General features: G+C 42.9%; 1 pseudogene; it reads left to right on the top strand.

The window, feature by feature from the left end:
• Nucleotides 1-2,374: 2,374 nt before the first annotated feature.
• On the top strand, nt 2,375-5,405 carry LOC129399618 (uncharacterized; annotated as a pseudogene).
• Nucleotides 5,406-5,947: the final 542 nt, after the last annotated feature.

Here is a 5,947-nt window from a genome sequence, read left to right as displayed (position 1 = left end):
AGGACCTGAGCGCCTTAGCTTCCCACTAGCCAATTAAATAGCTTATGAGAAAAATCTTTAATGAAACATATATTTACAGAAAGTAGCTGGAATAATATGTTACAAAAATAAAGTCTTTCTACTGCCTTCCAGCAAAGAGGAAGCACATCCTGCTGGCATGGGTCCTCAGGTGTGAAGCTAGAGAGCCACTAGTGACACTCAGTCCTATAGCACGCCTCAGGGACAGTCAGCCAACACCTCACACTGCTTTCCACAGCACTCTCTCCTCTTCCTCCATCTTCAATTCCCCCAGTCTTAGTCCTGCATGTCTATATTTACTGATATTCTGATAAGCTTTGAAACATTTTACTTAGATGCAGCTGCATTGAGTACAAAGTAAGGGTCAAAGAAATAACTCAAAAGACGGCTCTTGTTTTGTCTGTGGGAGACCCAATTCCATCCAGAGTACCACATGTCTCTTCCCTAGCATCTTTAAGAGCAACCACTGAGCACCAGGTTATGAGTAGCCACTGAGGACCACTAGTTTTGATTCACAAGCAAAACTGGTAAAAACCATGGTCTTGTTTAACTATAACCATGACAGTAAATATGGAGTAGAGAAGAATCATGTATGACTCCCCTGGAACTCAAAAGAAATTTGGTGACTTGCATTCAAGTGGAAATTAACCTTGATTATTACTGAGTTTTGAATATAAAAGGTCACACACACACACACACACACACACACATACACACACCATACTCTTTCTAGTGTGGTCCCTTTATCCAAGAAATGATATCTTTCTTATGCATGCTATGACCCTACATGGGTAAGAACTGTTGGAACTTCACTTAATTCTCCTCTGTCCTGAAAGCTGCAAATATAAAGCTTTAAAATTCAAGGTAACTTGACTTAAATCCTCCAAATAAAAAATATATCCATTTTGGGTCAGAGAGATATTACAACGGGTAATGCACTGGCCTTGCAAACAGTCAACCAGCATTTGATACCTGGCACTAAATATGGTCTCCAGAGCCTTGCACACAGTGACCCTGAGCACAGAGTCAGGAGTAAGCTATGTACACACACACACACATACACACACACACACACACACACACACACACATACACACATATATATCCTGATACTCACATTTGATTGTAATTCTCTATGCAATGATGGCACACTACATAATTTATACAAGAGAATTCCAGGCAGAGTAAGGCTTTATAAACTATATCTTAAGAAACAATATGTCAAAATACATCATAATTCTCTCCTAGCACATCTGTTTAAAAAGTCCAATTAGTTAAGTGATCCTGTTAAAGATCTATTCACAGAACAGAGAGGTGAGGTCATCTCCTGAGCAAAAAGATACAGATCAAAAGCATTAATGATAGCAGCAGAGAAAAACACCCTTTTATGTTCTTTGTTTATTATATTCAATAGCATTAGTAAAATAAGTTTAGAAAATTATAGCAATTAAGAAAAAACAGTACTGCCTAAAAAGACTTTGATAAACAACATCCAAAATCTGACTGCTGTTACTCTAAATATATATTCAATTATTTTCTGCAAGTTACATTTGGCTATTGTCAAATGTCTTACTGATACAAGGAAAAAGGTCAAGTGCAATGGTTTTCCACACATTTTACATTACACCTATCACTTATTTAAACTCCCAACAGACTGAAGTCTAAGTAAGTGCAATTTAATTTCTGGACTATTCCAGTCAGATTTATAAAGAAAAAGGGAGAAAAAATATCTTGCTTTGTGCATTCCTGATCTATTTTATTAAAATTTTATTTTTGAAGGGTTTCTAGCAAGCTACCCAGGATACAGGGGTAATAATGAATAGACCACTTCTTTCCAGAGTAAATATTGACATTTGGAAATAATATAACTGCTGACATAAATTTCTGAAACATGACCTCAACTTAAAACATTATAGTATTTAAGAATTCTAAGAATTATCACTGGCCGACCCCCACTACATCCACTACCCAGCCACTGCCATGCACCAGGCTGCTCTCCGGACCGCGCAGCCTCGAAGCCATAAGATACTTAATACCCACTATTCCCGCACCATATTTGATAGGTTTAAATTTGGTGTGAACCATGGTAACAACTCTAACGGTGATTGGAGGCTGCCCTAAGAGCCTCCGTCCCTCTCAGAGAGCCCGGCAAGCTACCGAGAATATCTCGCCTGCACAGCAGAGCCTAGCAAGCTACCCGTGGCATATTCAATATGCCAATGACAGTAACAGCAATTGGCCTCATTCATCTGAAACCGAAAGAGCCCCCAATATGGCAGTGTCAAGAAAGATGAACAAGGAGAGGCTGAAAAAATCTTGGGCATGAACTAGACTGCTAAAACGAAGAAAGACTAAAATGATTGTCTGTACTTTCAATGCATGTACGCTAGCATCAGAAGCATCCATCAAGGACCTGATGGTGCAAGCGCAGAAGATCAAGTACAACATCATCGGTCTGACCGAAACGAGGAGACATCAATCACATCACGCCATTTTTGACACTGGAGAAGAATTGTTCCTCGAAACGTGACAACAGAGGCATTGATGGCATTGGTGTCCTTGTCAACAGGAACTTGGCCATGAGCATTGATTCATTTGAATGCTTAACAACCCGAATTGGACGATTACGCTTGAATAGATGTGGCTCACTGCCTGCAGTTTCTATCTTCATCGTCTACACACCAACATCCAACTACGATGAAGAAGAAATTGAGAGGTTCTACATAGAACTGGAGAAGTTCTATAAAGAAGACCACACCTTCTACAAGATCATTGTTGGGGATTTTAATGCCATAATAGGTCCGAGAAGGCCGCCCAAAGAACTCCACATTGGGACACATGGGCCTAGAATGGAATGAACAGGGTGAGAGACTGTCTGACTTCATCATGTCGACCAAGACCATCCATGGTAACTCACAGTTCCAGAAGGCCGAATCTAAACGCTGGACATGGGAGTCTCCCGGTGGACAGTTCCACAATGAAATTGACCACATCATATTCAATCAAAGATTTTGCCTGACCTGTCGTTGTTGTCCCGAAATTCCAAACAGGATCAAACCACCATATCCTTCATGCAAAATTCTACTTCACAGACTGGGGAGAAAAGTCTGAAAAATTTAAGTCTAAGAAGGCAACTCCCGGGCTGGAGAGATAGCACAGCGGGTAGGGCGTTTGCCTTGCACGCGGCCGACCCGGGTTCAAATCCCAGCATCCCATATGGTCCCCTGAGCATGGCCAGGGGTAATTCCTGAGTGCAGAGCCAGAGCCAGGAGTAACCCCAGTGCATCGCCAGGTGTGACCCAAAAAAAAGCAAAAAAAAAAAAAAAAAGAAGGCAACTCCCAGAATGACCACCAACTGGAAGATCTTTGGCACTATTCAGCAATGCCATTTTCGGGAAGATGCCGTCCTTGACAATATCGACGAGGAATACGATGGACTGGCTCAGCACCTCCATGACTGCAAAGAATGCCGAGAGTGAGAAAACCACAAACAGACGCCTGTCTTCGGAAACTCTCGAGCTCATTCATCAACGTGGTTTGGCGCAAGCCTGAGGCAACCACAAAGCTGTGCGGAGATGCAATAATGGAAGACCTCAAAGAGAGAAGAGCAGCAGTGTTGGCCAGTGCAGCAGAAGCCAGGAAAAGTATTCGCAAGGCTTGCCTGTTCTTCACCAACTACAAGACCAAGATGACTGCCCTCCGATGTCCCGATGGATCTATCATATCTTCCAGAAAGGTAATGGAGAGGATTATTCACTACTTCTACTCTAATCTCTTTGACAGCCATGTCCACCTGCCCACATACCAAATTCTGCAGGATGGATATGTCATTTCCAACGTTCTCCCTTCTGAAATCCAACATGCCATTTTGTTGGTAAAGACTCGAATAGTACCTGGTCTGGACAAGGTCAGACCCAAACACCTGAAGAATCTGCCGCCAGTACTCATCAATACACTGGCTCAATTCTTCACATGCTCTATCTGTCTGAATGCAAGGTTCTGTCTCAGTGGAAAACCAGTAGGACCGTTCTGTTGTACAAGAAGGGAGACATCCACAACATCAGCAACTATCGCCCAATCTGCCTGCTGTCTGTCGTCTACAAGTTGTCCACTCGTGTCATCCTGAATAGAATAGGCAGAACACTAGATGAAGGACAACCATGTGAGCAAGCCAGGTTCCAAAGGGGATTCTGCACAATAGACCATATCCACACGGTGACCAAACTCATTGAAGTTTCGCGAGAGTTCAAGATTCTGCTCTGCCTAACGTTCATCGACATAAAGAAGGCCTTTGATTTGGTTAAGACTGAGGTGGTCATCGAAGCCCTGGCCAAACAAGGCATTAAAACTCAGTATATTAAAATCCTCCTCGAGCTGTACTGTGGATTCACCACCAGGATCTCACCATTCTACAAGGAAGTGATCATTGATGTAAAGAGAGGGGTGCGGCAGGGTGATACCATTTCACCGAAACTCTTCAGTGCCACCATGGAGAACATCATGCAATGACTGGAATGGGAAGGAATGGGAGTGAAGATAGACGGTCGGCAATTACACCACTTCAGCTTCGCTGATGACATCGTTCTCATAACGCCAAACATTAGCCAAGCGACACAAATGCTGGCCGACTTCAACCACGAGTGTGGAAAGGTCAGATTGCAGCTGAATCTCAACAAGATGATGTTCATGAAAAACAAACTGGTCCCTGAAGCTCCATTTGCTCTCAATGGAATGAACATCTCTGAATGCAGCAGCTATGTGTACCTGGGTCGAGAAATCAACATGAGGAACGACTTGGTGCCGGAACTGAGTAGGAGGAAGAGAGCAGCATGGAATGCCTTCAAGAGCATCAAAGAAGTGGTTAAGAGAACAAAGAACCTCCGACTCCGGGCACATCTTTTCAATTCCATCGTTCTTCCTGCACTAACATATGCCTCAGAGACCTGGGCCCTATGCAAACAAGATGAGAATGCTATTAGGGTATCCCAAAGAGGAATCGAAAGAGCTATGCTAGGAGTATCAAGTCTCACTCAAGTGAGAGAAGGAATCCGGAGTTCTGACCTCCATCGACGGTAAGAATCAGGGACGCTGTCTCATTTGCCAAGGCATCAAATATTAGATGGACCGGTCATGTTATGCGATTCAGAGATGACCGTTGGACTAGAGCTGTTGCCGACTGGATTCCACGGGACGTCCGAAGACCTCGTGGCCGCCCACCAACTAAATGGTCAGATTTTTTTGTCAAATCCCTGAATGAACGATTTGAGGCTCTTCCTGTTCCTGGAGCGAGCAGATATCATTGGGCTGCACTAGCACGCGACAGGGACAAATGGAGACATTACTGGCAGCCACTCGAGCAAATCGAAGATCAATGGAACAACAAGTGATACAAGTGAAGAATTCTAAAATATTTAATAATTCTATACCACCACTGCACCAGAATGCAACACTGCACCAGTTAGAAGAAACAGTTGATCATTTATTTTACTAAATTTAAACAAATAAAGTTACTGATTTATAAGGTTTTTAAAAGAACAAATATTAGTGAGGCACATCAGTTTCTCCTTTTAAAAAAATGTTACCTACTCTCACTGCATTGCAAGTTTTAAGGTATAATGCTGACTGGAAAGAACATAATAGCAGTATAATTTACCTTAAGGGATCAAGTGATCATAGAGCAGTAGAAAGCATATATATCATGACTCCAACCTGCTTCAATACCTGCCACCACATGGCCTCCTGGGCAATGCTGGGGTTGGCCCTGGAGTGCTCGTACCCCCAGCACTGCCAGAGTTTCCTGGCACTAAACCACTAGTCTGATTAGTCCCATGAGCACTGTTTGGAGATCCAGGTTTTAATTGCACTGTCCTCCCATTGTTCTCAATTTGCTCAAGCAGGCACCATTAATGTCTCCATTGTGAAACTTGTT

This window comes from Sorex araneus, chromosome X, assembly GCF_027595985.1.
Source record: "Sorex araneus isolate mSorAra2 chromosome X, mSorAra2.pri, whole genome shotgun sequence".
In the NCBI taxonomy this organism is placed as follows: Eukaryota; Metazoa; Chordata; class Mammalia; order Eulipotyphla; family Soricidae; genus Sorex; species Sorex araneus.
This window is presented reverse-complemented; position numbering and strand designations above follow the sequence as displayed.